Source organism: Narcine bancroftii, chromosome 10 (genome assembly GCF_036971445.1).
Source record: "Narcine bancroftii isolate sNarBan1 chromosome 10, sNarBan1.hap1, whole genome shotgun sequence".
Lineage (NCBI taxonomy): Eukaryota > Metazoa > Chordata > Chondrichthyes > Torpediniformes > Narcinidae > Narcine > Narcine bancroftii.
The window spans coordinates 86,573,973-86,597,988 of record NC_091478.1 but is presented as its reverse complement, the minus strand read 5'-3'; the positions used below and the strand labels follow the sequence as shown (position 1 = coordinate 86,597,988).

Here is a 24,016-nt window from a genome sequence, read left to right as displayed (position 1 = left end):
TAATACTTTACATATTAATTTTCTTGGTTATTATAACAAACAATTTTCTCTCCAAAATTAGATGTTTTAGATAAATACATGAATCATAAACATGCTGGAGAAACGGAGCAGTTTGAACAGCATCCACAGGAACGTTTAGGGCCTGGGATCTTCATCAGGCCCAAAACATTGGTTACCCTTTACTTTTTATGGATGCTGCATGACCTGTTGAGCTTCCTTGAGCATGGTTGTGTATTGCACTCGACCCCAGCATCTGCAGACTTTCTTGTTTAACTCCATAAGTTATCGATTAATTTTGAAGAACTTTTAAGTTTATAACTTATAACTGGCAGCAGAAATAAGATGACGTGGAGTTGCAGCCTCATCATTCCAGAGACCCAGGTTCAATTCTACCCATGACTGGGCAGGTACTGTGTGGACTTTGCACTCTCTCTATAACTGTGTGGCTCCACGTTCTTCCCATGTTCCAAATACATGCAAGTGTTTGGTTAATTGTTAGTATAAATTGTTCATAGTGTACATGTTAGTGGTAGAATTTGGGGGAATAATAAATAACAGGGAAAAATTAGAGGAGGAATGGTATTGTTCTGTGGGCCAGCATCATGTTGGTCTTAATGCTTCTTTCTATGTATTTGGAAAAAAGGAAAACAAGAAAACATATTTGTGCACCTTAATATTCTAATAGTGATACATGGAAATTGCTTTGATGCAAATGGCCAAATCCATGCCCAGAAAATAACTGCATACTGCACATTTCCTTCATTAAAAATGTACTGTGTGATTTTATTGGGGGAGAGAGTTAGAAATGTCAGGGCTATTGGCCCAAATGGACCAATGCTATCTATGGCAGGTAAGGGGCAAGAGATGGTGCTCCACAGTGTGGTTGGTGATGTGGGGTAAGGCATTAAAACCTATATTGACAGGGTCACAATGAGGAATGGAGACAGCAACTGCCTGCGTATCAAGTCAGGGGCAGTTGAAGCAAGTGGTGGGGATGAGTTTGGGGGAGTAATGATAGAGAGACCAAGGCCTAAATTGGGATTGAGCAGATTTTGGAGATCCAGTAGGTCAGTGCCTGGGCCTTGGATGATCTTATGGTCAAGAAACTGGGTCACAGGCAATCATAGCTGACAATGGGAACTATTTGGGGGTAGTGCTGTTCAAGAGGTGGTACAAAGAATGAAAAAAACTCATCTCATGGGGGATCCCAGTCCAGCACTCCACTGGGAAGATTGCTACAGGAGCACCTAACAATGATGGCACTTGGGACAACACAATTCACATTCCCACTCAATGCTCTGAAAGAAGCACAGAGTGGGGAATTATGCCATGCTGTGGGCTTCTAACACAGAAAGTGCATCAAGGATGCAAGGACCAATCATGGATGGGAGTGCCTGCTCAAATTTCAAGTGATTATATAAATGGACTAGAAATGGCCATTATTTATTAGAAAAAAGCAGGATCGACTTTCAATCACAAAATGCTGAACAGAATTGTTCGGCAAATATTTTATCTTAATGGTAACTCCATTAAGCAGACTTAAAAATGCTAATTTAAGAAAAGCTTATCACTAAATCTAGAGAACTAATGAAAGAACTGCAGACCACTCTGATTAGACATCCCACATGAATTGCAATATTCTGTAACTGTCAATCTATAGTTATATATATCAAAAAAAACAAATTAATTCAACGAGGCAACCACTTGGCCAATTTTTGAGGCTTCTTTCTTGATGGTCTTTCAAAAGTTAATTTTCTTGACTCATGCTTATTTTCACAAGCCCTTACTTCCAAAGTTGAAACTTCCTTTAGATTGCTTTCCTAAATCAGAAATGTTAATTCAGCAATGCACCAAAAATCCTAGTTCTCTGGTGCCGAACCATCAAAAATATTTATAATAAAGTGTGGCGCTTGCAGGAGCTGAAAGAAATCACTGCTGCCACACCGAGGGTCGTTAACGACTGTTTTTATTCACATTCAGCACGCCCCTTCAAGGGCAGCAGGAGCTCAGTCACCTGGTATATTGTGGGTGCGCGCTGGAAGGGATGCTGGAGTCAGAGAGAAACTTCTGACGACGCCATTTCCCCATGGCTGCCCCGCCACGTGGCGATACAAGCGGGGCCGGTTCGCCATGAAGCTTAATTTTATGATCATGAATTTAAGGGAATTAATCTAGGCAGAATAAATGAAGTCCATAATTACTTAAAATGTCTCACATGAGGAACTAAAGGTACTTCCAACTTCCACAGTCATTCAGCAGCTGTAAGAAGATTGTTCCACTGTTAATGTAATTTTTATGCATGCTGTTTCAATGCAGGTATTAAATTATTCTTTGAAATAGTTCAATACCTCTGCTGGAACAACAAGCAATAGAATATCAGATTACATTTTTGCTCACAAAAGCTGATAACTGTTATTGCTTGTTCCTGTCACTGTCAGATTTTCAAATTTCAGATTTATTGTCGAAGAACATACATAACAACACATTCAAGCCTGATTTTCCTGTGGGCAAGGCAGAATTACCACTTATTGGTAGTGCAAGAAAAGAAACTGCACATGTAAATAAATAAAGAAATGTAAATGAATTGACCGTGCAATACAGAGAGGAAAAATATCAATAAAGTGTAAAATTAAGAGTCCTTAACTGAGTCCCTGATTGAGTTTGTTGTTGAAGAGTCTGATGGTGGAGGGGGAGCAGCTGTTTCTGACCTGCTGACGTGAGTTTTGTGGCACTTATACCCCTTTCCTGATGGATCCCAATGATTGCTGTTGCTCTCTGACAGCAGCATTCCCTGTAGATGTTCTCAATAGTGGGGAGGGTTTTGTCTGTGATGTTCTGGGCTATGTCCACTACATATTGCAGAGCATTTTACTCAGGGGTGTTGTTGTCCCCATACCCCAGTTGGTCAGCACACTTTCCACCAGACATCTGTAGAAATTTGCAAGGGTTTCCAATGTCATGCCAAACTTCTGAAAACCCCTAAGGAAGTAGAGATGCCGACATACTTTTTTGATGATGCCATTAGTGTTTTGGGCCCAGGAAATATCCTCCAAGATATTGACTCCCAAGAACTTAAATTTGCTCATCATCTTCACCTCTGATCCCCTAATGATCCTTCTGCTACCTCTGTTTCTTCATTTCAGACAAACTTCCCATTTTTTAATGTGTGAATATATTTGACAGCATATGTACAGAGACAATGTGTACCATCCACGGAGAATATTTTATTATTCCATCCCTAGTTGTTCAATTTCTTTTTGGCAAGGAATATCCCAATTCAGGGTTAATGTAATGTAATGAAACTGCAGTACTAAGAAAGTAAGTCCAGAAGAGTTGCTGTAAGCTACTAAAATAAAGACATGAGAGACTGAATTTATAAAGTGCTTCCGATGACCTTAGATCCCAAAGCGCTTTACAGCCAGTGAAGAACTTTTGGAGTGTAATCAGTGTTGCATTATAGCTGGCTCAGTAATTCAGGATACGAAAAGGTCATCATTCTTCACTCCAATCTAACGCTTGTTTTATCTTCACACAGCCATCAATCATGCCGTACAATAACAACATTCAAAAAGATTCAGCACGCAATAATTCACATTGATGCTGGAGATCATTCTACTCTTTTTCTCAGCAATGTCAACGAAAGGTCTGATATGCCGCCCGACCCCATCTTCTCTCTACAAGTTCATTAGTCCCATAGCCAAAACAAGAAATTATAAACACCAGGTATCACTTCACAGATACTAGTCAGAGCAAAGTATTGTCACCGGTATCAACAAAGTCAAAAAATGTTGATTCATTGGACTTGACACGTAACAATCTGCACATACCCAAAAGGCATTCACAACAATTGCCGAGGCCAGAATTATTCACAGATTACTGGAGTTGTCCCAACTGGAGGATAATCCTATGTTTGAGTGCTTTTTCCAAAGATATGTTAATAAGAATTTCTTCCATTTATATTTTTTAGTTTAATTCTCTCTTTAATTTTAAATCTCTGCTTCTAGTTGGAGCTGATTCCCAAAGTGAAGCCAAGCAAGCACGTTTTCTTTCATTAAAACTCCAAATGCTATGTGCTAAATGTGATATTGCAGGAGGCCTCCCACATGTAACTCAAAGCAAATTCTGTCACTAAGGTTTTCAATCTCTTTATTAATCATATTATGGGTAAATACATGAGGAGAATAGGAGTACATAAAAAGAAAAAAAAATCACTATATGACATCACATAACATATTGCATTACACACAATTAACTAATATCTTCTCATCTCAAACCTGCATTTCTGGATATAACATAAAGGAGACAAATATTTTCCAATTATATAATGAAAATAGTTAAGAGATGGATAGCACATTGGGTGGATCATTTGATTGAGAAATTACTCAAAAAATTACCTAATTTTAAGAATATTTTGAAATGAACAAAGCGTCCTTTTACAAGGGAAGTACTGGCATTAAAATATAATTTACAATGGAAACAATTTAAGTTTTCTCCATGCTCGCAAAAGTTACAAGCTAATTAGTTTTGTTATCCTGTTCTAGTCGGGCTAATTAACAGAACAAGATTCAATGAAGGAAGAAGTGTTATAAATAAAGTCTGTTATTTCAAAACAGAATATAATCTCTGTAAATATTGAAAATTTCTGTTGATTCCAACAGTATGCAGTTTTTTTTGGCCCCACAGACTCCTTTATGTGCAAACTAAGAAATTAATGATATTAGTCCTGGCAACATCATGGCAACAGGCAGCTGGAGACAGGCACCACATTTTGTAATTAAGCAGTGATCAGCAACCTTTAGATATTAATTAGTGATCATTGCAATGAAGCAGTTGCACATTTATGCGCAGACTGCAATACTGAAAGGTCCTTTTATCTAATTGGCTATTAAGAAAGTTAATCATATTCTTTATTTGCAGATATTTTTCACATTATCAAGCTGATTTTCTTTATTAGCCTTGTTCACTTTTATCAGCTAACTTTTAATAAATTAAAAGATACATTCATTAAGTAGTCCTCCAACACTTTCCAGTTCCTGCCTCCCTTTCATCAATATATTTTTTCATAAACTATATGAAACTATAACAGCCTACGTGCTAATAGGCTATTACTGCCTGCTTCCCATTTGCCTTCAGTTCATACCTGATCACAGCGATTAATTGTCAGACACTTCATTGCCTGATTACTAGTAGAAACTCTACAGATGAAAAGACATCAATTAGCATCAGAATTTCTCCATATTTATGAGAGGCATATCAAAACTATTGTGACTTGTTTTGAGATCAGACTATAATGATTTATTCATTAATTATGATCTTAAGTGCACCATAACATCAAAAGTAATAAACCACTGTTTTTCTTAACCATTTCAAATTTTAGATAATTGTGCGCTTTGCACTGAAGTGCAACATATTGTCAACAAAGCACCATACATTCCACAGAGACCATGTGAGCAGTTTGACATCTTTGGATATCTATTTCCATAAACTGTACTCTCTGCAGCCTCTAGAGGGACTCATTACCCTTTCTTTAGTCATCTTTGCAGATTCCACAAATATTTTTGATGCCATTTCCCCCCCCCCACCCCATCAAGTAACTAAAAGACATTGTGAAGTGTCATTTAGTTTTCTTCTATGCACAGTTCACCATACAGAAAAAGTCCTAAAATCCAGACTGCTCAAGGATTAGGACTTCTCAGGAAGTCGAATCACAAAGGGCAATGAGGAAGTGTACCAGGAGGGAGATAGATCAGCTCACTGAATGTACCAGGAGGGAGATAGATCAGCTCACTGAATGTACCAGGAGGGAGATAGATCAGCTCACTGAATGTACCAGGAGGGAGATAGATCAGCTCATTGAATGGACCAGGAGGGAGATAGATCAGCTCACTGAATGATGTAATGACAACAACTTTGCACTCAACATCAGCAAAACCAGAGATGATTGTGGACTTTGGGAGAAAGTCAGGGGAAAACGACCAGATCCTCATTTGGGGGATCATTAATGGAGAGGGTCAAGAACTTCAAATTCCTGGGTGTCAACATCTCCAAGGATCTATCCTGCGGCCTCCATGTTGATGTAATCATGAAGAAGGCTCGCCAGCAGCTATAGTTTGTGAGGTGTCTGAGGAGGTTCAATATGTCACCGAAGACTCTTGTAAACATCTAGAGGTGTACTGTGGAGAGCATTCTGGCTGGTTGCATCACTGTCTGGTATGGAGGCACCAACTCTCAGAACAAGAATAAACTCCAGAGGATTGTTAACTCAGTCTGCGACATCACAGGCACCAGACTTCACTCGGTGGAGGACATCTACATGAGGTGGTGTCTTAAAAAGAGCAGCCTCTATCTTCAAAGACCCCCACCACCCAGTCCATGCCCTCTTCATTCTGCTACCATGGGGAAAAGGTACAGGAGACTAAAGACGAGCACTCAATGGCACAAGGACAGTTTCTTCCCCGCTGCCGTCAGATTCTTGAATAATCAATGAACCAAAGACACTGCCTTACTTTGCGTGCATTATATAGCAATGTTGTAACATGGTTATGATATGAATGCTTGCACTGTGACGCTGCCACAGAACACCAAATTTCACAACTTGTTCATGACAATAAATTCTGATTCTTAAGTACCTTCAAAATTCAAATGTAAGGAGATTAAACAGGTACATTTTAATAGTTTATTGACGAAACAATTTTTCATATGAAATACAAGGCAAAAAAATACAAATAAATATTTTTTCTTATATTTCCGTGACTTTCGCATGGTTGCCTATTGACATTGTGAACCATAGATTCTACAGCACAGAATCAGGCCATTTGGCCCTTCTAGACTATGCCAAATTATTATTCTCTCTAGTTCCCTGTCCATAGCCCTCCATACCCCTCCAATCCATGTACCTATCTAAATTCTCCTTAAAAATTAAAATTGAGCCCGCGTTCTTGACATCAGCTAACAGCTTGTTCCACACTCCCACCACTCTCTGCATGAAGATGTTCCACCTATTGTTCCCCCTAAACGTATCCCCTTTCACCATTAACCCATGTCTTCTGGTTTGTATCCATCTACCCTCAGTGGAAAAAGCCTCTCTACGTTTACCCCGTCTATCGTCCTCATAATTTTAAATACCTCTATCCCCTCATTCTTCTGCACTCCACGGAATAAAGTCCTAATCTGTTTAACCATAAGTCCAGGCAATATCCTAGTAAATCTTCTTTGCACTCTTTCCATTTTGTTGATATGTTTCCTGTGGTTAGGTGACCAAAACTGCAGGAATACTCCAGATTTGGCCTCACCGATGTCTTGTACAATTTAAAACCGTAACATCCCAACTTGTATACTCTGATTTATAAAGGCCAATATATCAAAAGCTCTCTTTACAACCCTATCTACCTGTGACACCACTTTCAGGGAATTATGCACCTATATTTTCAGATTCCTCTGTTCCTCTGCACTCCTCAATACCCTACCATTTTCTGTGTATGTCCTTTCATAGTTTGTCCTTCCAAAATGCAACACATTTGTCTACATTAAAATCCATCTGCTATTTTTCAGCACATTTTTCCAGCTTGTTCAGATCCCTCTGCAAGCTTTGAAAGTCTTCTTCGCTGTCCACAACACCTTCAATCATCTGGAAATTTGCTGATCCAATTTACTACATTATCATTCAGATTATTGATATAGATGAGAAACAACAATGGTCCCAGCACTGATCCCTTAGGCACAGCACTAGTCACAGGCCTCCATTCAGAGAAGCAATCATCCATCTCTGGCCTCTCCAGAACTAAATCCCCATGAATACTTTGTGTATGAATCTTTCTGACTAACCACCCATGCGGGACCTTGCCAAAGTCCATGTTGACAAAATTCCCAGCCCTTCCTTCATCAACTTTTCTGGTAACCTCAAAAAACACTATAAGATTGGTTAACCACGACCTATCATGCACTAATCAGTCCCTGGCTATCCAAATACTTGAATATCCTATCCCTAAGAACTCCTTCCAATAACTTACCTACTACTGATGTCAGGCTCACTGACCTATAATTTCCATTTTTTAAACAATGGAACAACATGAGCTACCCTCCAGTCCTCTGGCACCACACTGTGGGTGAGGACATTTTAAATATTTCTACCAGACCCCCTGCAATTTCTTCATAAGTCTCTCTCAAGTACTGAGGGAATATCTTGTCAGGCCTTTGGGATTTATGCATCCTTATTTGATTTAAGACAGCAAACAGTTACTCCTCTTTATTCTGTATCGGATCTATGACCTCATTGCTTGTTCTCCTTACTTCCTAAGACTCTGCCGTTTTCCTGAGTAAATACAGATGCAATGAAAATCATTTGAGATCTCCTCCATCTCTTCTGGCCCCATGTAAAGCTGACCACTCTGATCTTCAAGGGGACCAATTTTGTCCCTTACTATCCTTTTGCTCATAATATACCAGTAGAAACCTTTAGAATTTTCCTTCACATTGCCTGCCAAAGCCACCTCGTGTCTTCTTTTAGTCTTTCTGATTTCTTTCTTAAGTTTTCTCTTGCATTTTTTTATACTCTCCAATTACCTCATTTGCTTCATGTTGCTTATACCTGCTGCACACCTCTTTCTTCTTCCAAACCAGATCCCCAATATCCCTTGAAAACCAAGGCTCCCTATGCCTGTTTACTTTGCCTTTAATCCTGACAGGAACATACAAACTCTGTACTCTCAAAATTTCACCTTTGAAATGACCTTGCACCATCCTTTCCAGAAAACAACATCTTCCAATTCACACATTCGAGATTCGTTCTCAGTTCCTCAAAGTTGACTTTTCTCCAACTTAGAATCTCAATGTGAGGCCCAGACCTATCTTTACTACATAATTAACTTGAAACTAATGGCATTATGATCACTGGACTCAAAATGTTCCTCGCACATACTTTTGTTATCTGTCCTGACTCGTTCCCTAATACAAGATCCAGTATTGCACTCTCTCTAGTTGCTTCCTCTATATATTGATTTAGAAAACTTTCCTGAACACATTTTCCAAATTCTAAGCCATCCAGCCCTTTTACAGTATTGAAGTTCCAGTCAATATGTAGAAAGTTAAAATCTCCTACTATCTCTACTTTAAGTTTCCTGCAGCTGTTTGCTATCTCTCTACAGATTTGCTCCTCCAATTCTAACAACCTATTGGGCAGTCTATAACACAACCCCATGAGTGTGCTCATACCTTTCCCATTCCTCAGTTTCACCCACATAGCCTCAGTAGACAAGCCCTCTGGTCTGTTCTGCCTGAGCACAGCTGTGATATTTTTGCTGTCGAGCAATGCCACTGCTCCCCTTTCATTCTCCTCATTCTATTGCATCTTAAAAAACGGAAGCCCAGAACATTGAGCTGCAGTCTTGCCACTCCTGCAAACAAGTTGCACTGATGGCCACATTATCATAATTCCATGCACCAATCCACGCTCTAAGCTCGTCTGCCTCTCCTGCAAACAAGTTTCACTGATGGCCACATTGTCATATTCCATGCACCAATCCATGCTCTAAGCTCGACTGCCTTTCCTGCAGTATTTCTTGCATTGAAATAGATGCACCTGAGAAAATTTCCATCATGTACAACCCTTTGACCTCTGACATTATCTGCAATCTTCACCATCTTTTTCCCCCTCCACACATCTATCTACACTGGTACTGTGGTTTCCATCCTCTGCAAATCTAATTTAATGCCCCCCTGGAGCAGCACTAGGAAACCTTCCCGCAAGGATATTTGTCTCCCTCCAGTTCAGATGCATACTGTCCTTACGGAACAGGTCCTACCTTCCCTGGAAGAAAGCCCAGTGATACTGAAACTTAAAGCATTCCCTCATGTACCATCTCTTTAGCCACATGTTAAGCAACATAATTCTCCTATTTCTAACCTCACTAGCATGTGGCACATGTAGAAATCCTATAACGCTTATGCATGTGCCCTCATATGTATGCACATATTAGGTACGTGCAAAGACAGAGAGGTTTTGAGAACTCTGGATTCTTGGGAGGTCTAGATTTCTGGCATTTAGATTTTCGGACTTTTACTGTATAATTATATTTACAGCTGTTGCAATAGCTGTTTCAAAATCCCAGTACATCATGCAGGGATTGAAGGGAAATAGGGGCAATTGAATGAACTGTAACCTGCTTAAAGGGAAAAAAACAAGAGATGGTTTGTTCTTTATGTCAAATGATGGCAGCATCAAAGTATTAGAAAACTTTAAAGCAAATAAAATGTATGTGTAGCTCAGTCAGTAAAACATGATAAAGGAGTAATGAAAGAAAATGAAAGCATTGAAAATTTGTAGATCAGATCTGCTCAGAAAATGCTTAATGGGGTTTGTTGGTCCTAACTAAATATTGAGGCCAGCATCAATCATTTGTTTTCTCAATGTTTTTGTCAAAAGCTTAAATAACAATACTCAAGGGTGCCAATGTGACTGAGATCCATCAGTTATTGACTGAATTTTGTACTGGAATGTTTACAAATTCTACATCTATCATGAAAGGGCATTCAGACTTCCTCCTAAAGATTCAGATATATCGGCAGTGAACATACATGACATCACATAGAACTCTGAGATTCTTTTTCCTGTGAGCGAGACAGAATTACCACTTATTGCTAATGCAAAAAAAACTGTACACAATGTACACTTTTAAACAAATAAAGAATTGTAAACAGATAACAAAATGTAACAAACTGACTGTGAAATACAGAGATAAAAAAATCAATGAAGTGCAAAAGTAGAAGTCCTTAAATGAGTTCCTGATTGAGTTTGTCATTGGGGAGTCTGATGGTGGAGGGGTAGCAGCTGTTCCTGAACTTGGTGGTATGAGTCTTGTGGCACCTATATCTCTTTCCTGATGGCAGCAGCAGGAACAGATCGTGTGCTGGGTGGTGTCTCCGACAGCAGCGTTCCTTGTAGAAGCTCTTGATAGTGGGGAGGGTTTTTACCTGTGATGTCTTGGGCTGAGTCCACTACCTTTCACGGGGCTTTACACTCAGTGGTGTTGGTGTTCCCATATTAGACCGTGAAGCAGCGAGTCAACACACATTCCACCACACATCTGTAGAAATTTAGCAGGGGTTCTGATATCAGACAAACTTCTGCCAGCACCTGAGGAAATAGAGGCACTGACGTGCTTGCTTCCCGAGGCCATTAGTGTGTTGGGTCCAGGAAAGATCCTCCGAGATAGTGACTCCCAAGAACTTAAATTTGCTACCCTCTCCACCTCTGATCCCCCAATGATCACTGGATTGTATTCCTCTAGCTTTCCCTTCCTGAAGTCAACAATCAGCTCCTTGTTTTTGGTGATATTGTTGTTGGTGCACCATTCAGCCAAGTTTTCAATCTCCATCCCGTATGCTGACTTATCCCCGTCCTTCCTACTGTGGTATTGTTGGCAAATTTGTAGGAACTGAGCCACACAGTTGTAGGTGTAAAGTGAGTGGAGCAGGAGCTAAAAACACAGCCCTGTGGTGCTCCGGTACTGATGGAGATTGTGGAGATGTTTTCACCAAGTTGATTGTAAAAGGAAAAGGTTCTGATCTGGAGATGAGGAAATCCATGATCCAATTACACACTGTGGTGTTGAGTCTCAGGTCTTGGGGCTTGCTGATCAGTTTTGATGTTGGTATTGAGCTGCAGTGAAGCAACAAAGAAAGAAAAACCTATCAGGTAATACAATGAGCAGCTGGAGGAACTCAGTGAGACTGAATCCAAACGATCTCAACCCAATGCTTTGGCTGACCATTCCTCCACATGGATGTTGACTGACCCACTGAGATCCACTGGTAGTTCATTGTTTGCTCAAGACTCCAACATCTAACTAGTGGCAAAAATAGCGTCGGGGTTAAGGTCAACGAACAGGGTTCTGTAAGGAATTTGTATGTTTTACCCATGGCTGCATGGGTTTCCTCTGGCTGCTCTGGATTTCTCCCACCCTTCAAAACATACAGGGATTGTAGGTCAATGGGTGTAATTGAGAGCTGAAAGGGTCTGTTACCATGCTATATGTCTAAATTAAAATAAAAATGTAAATTACTGCAGGTTTTGGGTTTCTTTGAGATAACAGGTGTTATTGGATCATGAAGCAAAATCATGCACTGTAAGAGCTCAGTCACGAGTTTGAACAGAGTGGTGGTTGAGAGTTGGGGAGGGTCAGTGGCATATCTAGGTCAAGTGGTGCTCCAGGGCTGCCACTGACATGGCACCTCCATGTTAAAAAAAACGCACAAAAACCACCACCATACACACAGGTTATGGGTACAGGTTGCTACTCTACAAAGTAATGTATTTAGTTACAATTTTATTCTATGCTTTGAACTACTTTGTTCAGTTTTATTTATGTTAAATATAACATCAATAACTATTTCTTATTTTCATGTGATGCAATGTCTAAATAAATTAATAATAATAGCATCCATCAATTCACAGATTATTTATTTGGTGAGGTATTAATTTGGAAATCTCAGTGCGCAACCAGGGCGAGCTGTTGGCGGGACCATCAGGGAGTGGTCAGTGGGGTCATTAGGGGCTGGCGGCAGAGCTGTCAGTGGGCAGCTGGGGCGGGCTGTGACAGCCCCGACAGCCACCTGCTGACAGCCCGCCTCACCTGCTGCCCGGCCTCCAGCACTTTACCGGGCCACTTCGGCCTTCGGGGCCGCTCGTCGGCTCCAGCGGCTCAAAGCAGGATCAATGGGAAAAATGGTCATCGTACCTACCCATAATCTCCCATGCAGCTGGAACCGCTCTGTGTTTCTCTGGTTGGCGTTGACACTGGCAGAGTGGTTCCAGCTTCATGGGGTATTATGGATAGGAAAGATGGCCATTTTATCCTATTGATCCTGCACTGAGCCACCGCCGCTTGCATGCTGGCCTGACCCTGAAGCAGCCCGATGAGATGCTGGCTGGGAGGGGTGCTCCAGTGACCCCCGGCAGTGCATCATAGCACTCCTGGGATGGAGATTAATTATTGGCGTAGGGACTCTAATATTGGGTGAAAAAGGTGAGGACAGTGGCATCCCCCTCCCCCGCAAGTGGCGCCCCTGTTCTCTGCCCAACTTGTCATACCCTAGATACGCCTATGGAGAGGATGTGAATGGGATTCTTCACTGCTAAGATAATGTGCACCTGGAGTCCCTAGCACAAACAGCTTCTGCTGACAGCTATGAGAACACAATATTGTTTATTGGGAGACTGAGATAAATTATTTCATGAGGAAGGAATGTTTAAACCCCAGGAAGTGAGTGGTATGGGAATGAGCATGGGAAGGGCAACTGGAACAAACATATTATGGAGAGAACTGTTCCTTTGAAAACTGACAATGGCCAGTTTGTTAGGTTTTTTTGAATAGTTATGCCCAACTATAATGTTAAAAATTTGGGCAATGTTTATGATGAAACATATTTTCATAATTATTTTCATAATTCAGGAAAAGTATGAAAGAGGAAAAGAAAACTGCATTTTAGGAAAAATGTTTTCAGATAGTTTCCTAAAAGTTGTACAATTTGAATATGGATATCAAGTTTAAACCATGAGTGATTTGGCCAAGAATACAGAACTCTACAAATATGAGATCAGATCAGACTGGTCAGCACCTCTATTTCCTCAGATGTTTGTGGAAGTTTGTATAACATCAGAAACCCTGGTAAAATTTCTACAGAGGTGTGGTGGAAAGTGTGCTGACTGGGTGCATCATGGTCTGGTATGGCAGCACCAATACCCCTGAACGTAAAACCCTGCAAAAGGTAGTGACATAGCCCAGGACATCACAGGCCATTAACCAAATGTTATTAACAATAAAAAAATTATGATTGTTTTGAAGTACCATTGTCTATGGTCATTACCAATGTTGCTGAATTAGTTCATAACTGGAGGACCCAACACACAAATGGCATCATAAAGAAAGCATGCCAACACCTTTACTTCCTCAGGAGGTTTGGCATGACTTCGGAAACCCTGACAAATTTCTCCAGATGTGTGATGGAAAGTGTACTGACCAGCTGCATCACAGTCTGGAATGGGGCCACCAAGGCCCCTGAGCATAAAGCCCTGCAAAAGTAGTGGTTACAGCTCAGAACATCACAGATAAAACCTTCCCATTATTGAGAACATTGACAGGGAATGCTGGCGTCGAAGAGCAGCAGCCATCATCAAGGATCCACATATGCAGCGCACGTTCTGTTCTCACTGCTGCCATCAGGAAAAAGCTGTAGATGCCATAAGACTCGTACCATGAGGTTCAGAAACAACTGCTACTCCTCTACAATCAGACTCCTCTACAATAAACTCAATCAAGGACTTATTTAAGGACTCTTATTTGTGCCCTTTATTGATTTATTTTCTCGCTCCCGTAGTTTGTTTACATTTTTTTACAGTATTTGTTTAACTGTGTAAGACGAATCAGTTTTTTTGCGCTGCCAATAAGTGCTAATTCTGCCTTGCCCAAAGGAAAAAGAAAAAGAATGTTGTTTGTGATGTCGTGGATGTACTCTGACAATAAATCTGAAATCCGTGATGGAATTTGTCAATTGGAGAAATATTACTGGGTTCCTCCCATGGACAAGTAAAGCATAATGAAAGAGTGGATGAGTTCACAGCTTACAGTGAGAATGCTAGGCAGTTTAGAGAAAACGTTTTTCTTGTAATTTTACCATTTAAAATTTCTGGCTCAAGGTTACCTTTAAAGGGTTTATTGAGATTTTCATTAACCATAAATTCTACAAAAGGGAATTATATAATAAGAACCATTACTTAACAGGATCAAGCAACAAATAAATATGTTTCCTTTCTTGGGTTAATCCAGTGGATCATTACCACACAGCCAAGAGAAATATGTCAATATCATATTAGCATATTGAGTTTAACATAAACCACGGGGGTCACAATTTAAAAGCTGCAGTGGAAAATAGCTTGGAAACTGTAATAATGTAAAATACTAAAATAAGAAAGATTAGAGGTTGCAAGCAAGATTTGATTTTATTATAGCTTTCAGCACTGGTGCTAATGTTGTTTCATTCCACAGTGGGACATACAATTATGTGATAGCGAATGAATATTTAAACCCTAATTTAAATATTCTTCTGGTATGCTTCTGCCATTGGTGTTATTGTACTTGACTTCAAGTGAAAAATTCCCTCTTACAGTGCTAGCAATTAAAACAACTACTTTCTGAAACTAGAAATTGGTCAAATATATTTTTGAGATTCTGGACCTGGCAACAAATATCAGGACGAACTTTCATGTCATGTCATAATTGGCTTCAGAGTGTGAACTAGTACAATACTTGTTTCGACTTCCAGCCCAGCTCATTAGAAAGAGCACAAATTTTGCACTATGGTCTTCGCAAAAGGCAAAAATGCAAAGAAGTTGCTGATAAAAGCAAGTATTGGAGAATGTGGCTACACAGAATAAAGCAAATGAAGCAAAGGGCTTAAGACTATTTAGCTTGAAAAACTATATCATTACATCGGTAAGCATGGAAGATTTAAGATTTTGGCATGAGCCTAGATACTTTTAGCTCAGAGGGATGGAGGTTTTCTGGATAATTGTGGGCCAGTGAGAGAGGGTTGAGTTGAGTAATCGTGGCCTTGGTTAGTGGTGTGTGACCTGGAAGGTGGGCTGATAGTAAAGCTGATTAGAATGAGGTATTTTATTGGTGAATAAATTATGTTTCAAATGACTGTTAAACCATAGACTAAAAGAGTTAATCACACTGGTTCATATTTATCCTTCTGTCGATATCACAGAAACAGCTTATCTGCCCTGTGTTATCGATCTCCCCCTACTTGCTATTTTCAAATCCTTCCATGCCCTTACCTCTCTCTACCTTGTAACCACTTCCAGCCCCACTGTGATACGTGGACTTTCTGATCATTCCCAATTGTAATCTTCACTTCAGGTCTCTTAGTTCTTAAAGTCCCCTCCTAAACTCTTTAGCACCTTCTGCCTCTTTCTTCATGTTTGCACAAAAATACTGGAGAAACTCAGCATTCTTTATAGAGCAAAGATAAAGATACATGTGGAAATACAACCACCAGCCTACTGCAGGGGGCGATCTTTGTACTGCAGGAAGACCACCTAAGGGGCTGACTCCACCTGGCCGTCTGTCAATCAGCCAACCTGAATATAAACCTGAGCTGGCCCTTCCTGAGCCAGTCACATGGGGAGCCACCAAGGCCTGAACTGGTGTTCAGACTTTTACTGGAATAAAGCCTGTTGTACAGTCTTTTGAGTTTTGTGCTTGCTCGCTGCTACCTCAGCGCACCACAGTACATAACAAATGTTTCAGGCCTGAGTCCTTCGTCAAGGTATAAGCAATAAGCAGGCAGATGCCAGAATAAAATGTTGGGGGAGCGCCAGAGGGAAGAGCACAGGCCCACAGGCAAGAGGTCTTAGGTAGATATTGGTGGGAGGACACAAGAGAAAAAAATGATGGGGGAGGGGATAGCTCTCCAAATGGAGAGGTAAGGGGGCAAAGAGCTTGAGGAAAAGAGACAGAGGGATCCAGAAGAAAGGGAGATAGGGGAGGGGTCCAATGAAAGCCAGAGAAGTCGATGTTAATGCCATCCAGTTGGAGAGGCCCCAGACAGAAAGTCAAGTGCTCTCCTCCAGTTTGCGGGAAGTTGCGACTCGACAGTGCACGAGGCCATGGACAGGCATGTTGGTGCGGGAGTGGGATGTGGAATTGAAAGGGTTAGTCAGTGGGAGATCCCTGCCATTGCAGCTGGTACTCGACATAAACATTGTTTTGGATTAGAACCTGGGTCACTGGCGCTACAATAGCGTTGTGATGCCACTACACTAACTGTTTTGCCCCTTTATTTCTTAATTAATTTCTTAAATAATTTTTGTGAGGATCACTAAAAGTTTTGATGTGCAGCTTTTAAATTAAAAAATATAACATAGTCATACAGCATGATAACAGGCCATTTCGGCACACAAGCCCATGCCGCCTAATTTACACTTAATTAACCTACAAATCCCGGTATGTTTCGAATGGTGGGAGGAAACCAGAGCCCTGGGGAAAACCCACGCAGACATGGGGAGAACATTTAGGTGTGAGATTCGAACCTTGGTCCTGATTGCTGGTTCTGTAACAGCGTAGCGCTAGCTGCTATGCTAACCGGGGTGCCCACTTGCGAGGCTACTTTCTTCTTCAGAGCTTTATCTGTCCTTTAGCAGTCTGTGGTGGTATCTTTAAGAACCAACTGCTTAACAGTTGGCACTACAGTGGGCCCTGCACCCATTTGCCCTCATTCTTACTAAAACTTGTCCTGTAACCATATTAGGCTCTCACATGTACAATTGATCAGGTGTCACTTTGATTTGCAGTTGATGGTGTTTTGACTGCTCATATTGAGATACCCCTGAAAAATGCCTTGAGTGACCATTCAATGGGGTGATATTTTGTAGTGTCTACCTGACGGCCACCCTACTTAAGCTGGAATACAGTGTTCGCTGTAGTTGAAATCAATCTATTTTTAAATTAAGGAAATCAATATTGTGTAAAGTTTTACTGTTATTTTTCAAAGCCCAGCTATGCCATTGACAATATGTTAAATATCAATGCTCACAGAGGGAAAAAAAATCCTGGCAAATACAAGAAAGAAATTCAGATATTGAAACCAAACTGACAGAGCGGCAGGCAGACCATCGATTTCTCAGGCAAAGATATCCTTCTGCTGCTGAGTTTGTTCTCCACTGGTTCAGGCTTGTTGGTATAAATATTATCATACACCTAATGCTTTTCCTAAGATATTGCAGAGGTTATTTCAGCATCTTATATTATAAAGTTCTCAAATAATCCCTCTTTCCTTGCTTCATGGGCTTTTAAAATTCATTTGAATTCAGAATATGGCAAAAATATTCTTCAAGCAGACACACATTTTGTTTTTATGCCTTGCATTTCCTAGTCATTTCTACTTGGATGCTGTTTCAGTGGGTAGGTTTTGCAGCTCAGAGCTCTTATTCCTAATACTGCTTATTGGTGTTGTCCTGTGTAAAGTTAAGTTACATTGCTTGAACTGCCTGGCATTGATATCCATGTGATAGTTATAATTTAATATTACCGTGCTGTCTCAAGGGCTTTTTTACTGCTGCTCTAAATATCTGCTTTTTTGGTTGTTGCTCGTTTGATTGAGCACCAGAAATAGGGAGAAAAAGTTAAGAATGGAGACAACACCTCCTCCCCCCCACCCCCCCCCCCACCCCCCCCCACCCCAACCCCAGATGGGAAAGAGAAGCAGAGGAGACAATTCTACCGAACAGTGACCACGGCAGCAGACCAGCATGGGGCTCTGTGGCTGAAGGACAACCACAGGCTACTGACGGTCAGCGACTTGGAACCGGGATTTGTGAGGATGCCAATGGCAAGAAGGGCTCCTAAAGAGCCTTGGACGCTGAAGGCTTCCTGATTGTGTTGGAGCTTTGGACCTGGAGCTCAGGTTGCCAAGGGAATCAAATGGGTTTGTACAGTTGCAGAGGCTATGGGAGCAATGGAGGCAAATTGGCAGACACATAGTGTCTCTGAAGGGACTCTCTTTCTCTCTTCTTGTAAGGGCTACCGGGCAATACCAATGGCTATTTGCCCGCCTAACTGCAGGCAGAAGGAAGTTCTGTGAAATATTTCATTTTCTGTATTACAGTAAAACCCCCAGTATCTGGCACCAATGTGGATCGGTAGATTCTGGATAAGTGAACTTTTCCAATTGCATGAATTTTTGTGTTGTGCGATTAGCAAACTGACGGTGAGGCATGCCAATTTTAAACCTGTATTTTTTAGCTATTTATTTTCCACAATTCTTTTCCGTTTGCTTGAATTTCCAGATAACAGGGGCTTTACTGTACCTGCCCAAATGTCTTTTGAACACATACGATAATGTGCAAAGGATAATGAATCATGAATCTTAATGCTGTTGATCAGATGATAGGACAAGTAATTGTAGATAGTAAAAATACGATGCTGGAGAAACTCAGCAGGTCAGTTTACTTTATATAGCGAAGATATATAACCGACAATTCAGATTTGAGTCCTTCATCAAGGTAATGATCACGGGATGAAGGTCGGGTCTCCTAAATGGAGTATTCTACTGTAAGTGCTAACTTCTGATTTACTGAGTGGAATTGGGTTGCATGGCAGAGTGTTAAAATGAACTGTTCTCTGTCTAACTACACCAAGTTAACCGGCTAACTCTTGTTTGTATTTTCATCACAAAATAACTATCGAGATTATGCAGCAGACCCATTTCAGTATTATAGTTTACTGGAGTGAAACTGTGCCAAAAACATGGATGGAATGGCCACTTCTGCTTATACTCTGTTATTAGATTTTTCCCCAGCTTCAGATGTGCTTTGTCAAATGCTCATTTCAACAAAGTGACATTGAAGCTGCTGGAACCTCTCATTGAACAATCACAGAAAAAGTAAGGAGCATGACTAGTTGATTTGTGATTTAAAGTAACACTCTGCTGACATTGGGAGAACTCACTTGGCAGCTCCCGAATTGACAACAGGTTCCCAGAGTCCACAGAATGTGCTAAAGCCATAAGAGAATGATTTTGCAGAGCTTAGCTGCTCAGTCAGTTAATCCCTCAGTGGTAGATGACGTTGCTTTGGAAACTTCAGGCTAGCTGCCTCAGGTGATTCAGGATGGGTTGAGAACCATGAGGCAGGAGGACAGAAATGCCCATTCACAGTCTTCAGAGATATAAAATTGTATCTGGACTTCTAAGATGGGCAATGTATTAGATCAAAACTGCTCAAATCATCTAGGCTCTGATAACTCAGTGGTTAGAGCACTGGTTTAAACCAGGGGCCACAAGTTGGTGGGGCCTCATTTCTGTGAGGGGCGCTGGACAAAGTGGTGGTAGACAAAGATAAAGAATTTCATGAATGTTACATTCTAAATGTAGTATTACATGACAGTAATGGAAGTTTTACCTTTAATGAGATCTGTGACTTACTGTGGAGTGACATTCCTCCTGAGGAGGTAGAAGTCTTGGTATACTCAACATCCTAGATTTAGGATCATTTAAGACGACTGCCTTAATTGCTGCTCACCACAGCATTGGAGAGGTCACCCACAAGTCTCTGATCACAGTGTCCACTTTGCGTACTCTGAGTTTACTGAACAATCGATGAGATCTCTGGTATTGAGAGTCACAGCATTGCTAACTTCCCAAGGCTGCCATTAGCTGTACATTTCTTCAGAAAGGATCCCAATCTGTCCATGAACAGAAAGTGTTTCCTGTCCCTGAAGGTGCACTTGATCAGCCAGCAGCCATGAAAAGAATTTTATGATAGTCAGAGCCATCTGGCAGCCACATGATGAATAGTCAAATTTTACTCTGTTCACCCCAACCAGTGTGATCACCAAGGTATCATCCAATCCGGCCCCTTCTGACAATACCTCTTGTTGTATTTTCTAATTACAAGCAGAAATGAAGAATCATAAAGAATAGACAGAATAAAATAGATATTTCATTTCATCATGCAAACTTTCACAAAGTGGGGAGAAGAATCTAAAGATATGAAACAATTTGGTCTTAGAGGTCATATCTGTTTATCTGGAGATGCACAGGTGACTGCAGATGATAGAATCTGAAGCCAAACACAATCTGCTGGAGGAACTCAGCTGGTTAAGCAGCGTCAGTGGGTGAAAAAGAATGGTCGACATTTAAGGCTGAAACGCTTAAATGAACCTGGGGATGCGGCGAAGAGAAACCAGTGTAAAGAGGACAGGATAGGAGGGAATAGGACAGGGGGTAGGTGAACCAGGGAGAAGTGAAGCATGTTGAACAGAGGCAGAAGATTGGCAAATGCCAGACAAAGGGAGAGAGCGAGGCAAGGAAAATGTCAGGTGGAGGAGGATGAGAAAAAGGGAATGGGTGAAGGGATAAGAGTGGAAGTGATGTGGAAGAGAGAGGGGATTCATCACCTGAAACTAGTAAACTAAAACCTTGGGATTGGAGACTGGCCAGAGGCTTGTCTTCTCATTACCTGCTCCATCCTGTATGACTCATCTTCCTCCATCTGACCCTTTTGTTTTTATTAATAAAAACACACAGAAATGCTGGAGGAACTCAGCTGGTCTCGCAGCATCCATAAGAGGCTGATTTTCGGGTCCGAGCCCTTCTTCAAGATATGAACGCTGTGAGACCAGTTGAGTTCCTCCAGATTTTTCTGTGTGCTTTTATTACAATCTCAGTGTCTGCAGATTTTTGTGTTTCACTCTTTTGTTTTTCTTGCCTCTTTCTCCCTTGCTCCCAATCCTCTGTCTCTATCTGTCATTCTTCACCTCTCCCTGGTTCATCAATTTCTCATTGGGCCCTGTCCTATCCCCTATTCTGTCCTCTTTGCATTGGCTTCTCTTCTCCATATCCCCAGTCTTGTGGAAGAGTTTCAGGCCAAATACCATCGGCCATTCTTTTTCTCCCATTGATGTTGCTTGACCGGCTGAGCTCCTCCAGCAGATTGTGTTTAGAATATTATTTCATCGCCTGAATTACACGACAGTCATGGCATCAGTTATACTCATTTCCCGCTCATGAACTATATTGCATTGAGGTAATCCCTATCAGTTGAAAAGCATCCTCTATTAGAATGTAGCAACCAAGCACAACCTTTATTTAGCGAGTAGTCCTGAAACACATGCAATAAACACCATCACAACCTGAAGGATCACTTGTAAGACCACTTCCCTGTGCACCATAAAAAGTGTTGATTATCCCAAAAAAGAAGCTATTGAAATTTATGACAAAAATAATTTAAAGTGATGTAAAATCAAAGTTAAATATCTAAGAGTCTTTCGATCATCTGGCAAGTAGATTTTGGTGACCTAGAGCTATATTGTGTGTTGTTTCTGGTTGCTGGTAGAAGGCTTCTCCCTATCGTTTCATGTCTGCACACGTGACCACCGTGAACCAGGAGTGGCTCTTGCTCTGAATGAATTGGCTTCAAATAATTGCCTCTTGTTATATTTAAAGAAGCATTCGAGGTTGGCTGAAACTGGAATTTAGGTGTACATGACTGGTCTCCCTCCTCAAGTGTAAGTGCCTGAGGGAGTGAAGTGAGTGAGATCCAATGATAGGGGGTGAGTTGCTGACCTTGTGCGGACGATGTCAGTGTCCTGAACTAGCACATCAGCTGACCTCTCAGTGTACCGCGTATGCAATGGTATTCCCACTAATCAACTGGCACCCAAAACAAGACTTCCCATTTCAATCTCTATACCCAAAACTGAGAAGACCCAGAGTTACGTGGTTTGAGACCTGCTACCTTTACCCATCCCCTTGGAATTGGTTGTCAACACAATAATAGCAGTACAGATGTGTGACTTTTCACCATATCACCAGCTTTCTAACTCACATGTCAAGTTGCAGCACACCAGGGCGTGGTATCCCTATCCATGACATACAGTAAAACCTCCAGTATCTGGCACTTATGGGGACTGGTAGATGATAAATAAGTGAATTTGCCAGTTGCTTTTGTATTGCATGATTGGTGCCACTGACCACTAGGGGGCACCAATTTTAAGCTTTTGTATATTTTACTTGTTTTTCTCTGCATTTTTTTGGCTGGTTGCTTGAATTCCGGATAAAGGGGATTTTACTGTACATCCTTGAAATTACCTTGTTTGTCCCCAGCTGTGCTACCAGCTGGTAGTGTGGAGAGAATCAGGAATAATGGTGCACTTACTCTTCCTGTTCCCCTTCTGCTGCATTGAACTGTGCCCATTCTGCACTCTACTGATGGGTATAGGTGAGAGGGAGCCTCTCACAATCCCCTGCAAAGACAAAAAGAGAGTTACATCTGTGCTGAAATAGGTATTGCTGATCAGTACCAAAGGAATTTTAGCAAAATATTTGATTGTTAATAAATAAACATTTCTTGCTCTCTACTGGAGAGATGGTTGGCAATTCTGTGGCCCTCTGCCCATGAAGAGGATGATCTTCATCAACCCCGTGTGTTTGTGCAAAGGTGTGCATGTGTGTATGCGTGCACTCTATTTTCCTTCCTGCAGCAGAAGACTCAAGCCAACTCCTGTCAGACTCTTCAGATGATTTTACCTCACATATTCCCTTCTGTATCTCTCTCTCTCTCTCGCACACACACACACACACCCACACACACACACACACACTCACTCGCTCTTGTTCAATCTCACTCTCTCCCTCCCAAAGGCAGACACAGTGTGTTCCTGCTGTCTACCTGTCGTGGGGAATGTGCTAATCTGCTTTTAACAGTGGGTGAAATTTTTTGATTGTTAAGTGTCAGTAGGTCAGCTGAATTTTACCTGGTCCTGTTGAGAATCTTGCAAGTCACATTAGGGCATCTCTCAGGGCACAAAACACTCGGACACTTGCTCTAACCAATTTTAGAATCTTTTAAGAGGCACATAAAATGCTTTCACACCAAAAAACGTTGCAATCCAATTTCTAAAGTTACCAACAGTACTCACAGCTGGCTCATTGCCATGGTCTGGAGATGATAATCCATCTGAGGATAGGCCCTTAGCTCCTCTTCAACAGAATATTTCATTTTGGGAGCTAATTTAAATGGTGGAATGCATCTTGTAGACCATTATCATTCTGCCTTGTGTTTAATTTTCTTGAACTTGAAGCATCAAACTGATGAATGAAGTCAACTGCAGAGCAGAGAATTGAAGATTTCTAGCATGTCAACATCTCATTGTTTTGAACAGCTGATGATCTATATTTGCCAGTACACATAAGCTCTGTAATTGTATGGAATACAAAAACTAATCAAACCTTATTGTTATTGATGCATTAAGAAAGAAAATCAGCTTTCAATATCTTAACTGTAAAATCTATAAACTAGATTGCCTATTAAAATAGCGAAGTTATGAACGATTACTAGGTAAATTACTATTTTCTTCATATAACACAAGTAACACTTGTCAAAGTTCCCAATTATGTTGTTAGCAGCAGTACCTTGTCACCTTATTAGTTTAAAACGCAATCTTCTGAGCTAAATAAT

The 24,016-nt window shown here is 41.0% G+C and overlaps 1 long non-coding RNA gene across 1 annotated transcript in view; it reads right to left on the bottom strand.

Moving 5' to 3' along the window:
• LOC138743995 (uncharacterized) overlaps window positions 1-23,397 on the bottom strand; it is a 34,487-nt gene extending 11,090 nt beyond the window's left edge. Inside the window, exons 1-2 of the long non-coding RNA XR_011345175.1 lie at window positions 23,313-23,397; window positions 22,715-22,802 (exon numbers count right to left, since the gene is read on the bottom strand). This is a non-coding gene — a long non-coding RNA (uncharacterized lncRNA). The remainder of the gene's footprint in view (window positions 1-22,714; window positions 22,803-23,312) is intronic.
• Between the last annotated feature and the right edge of the window lie 619 nt (window positions 23,398-24,016).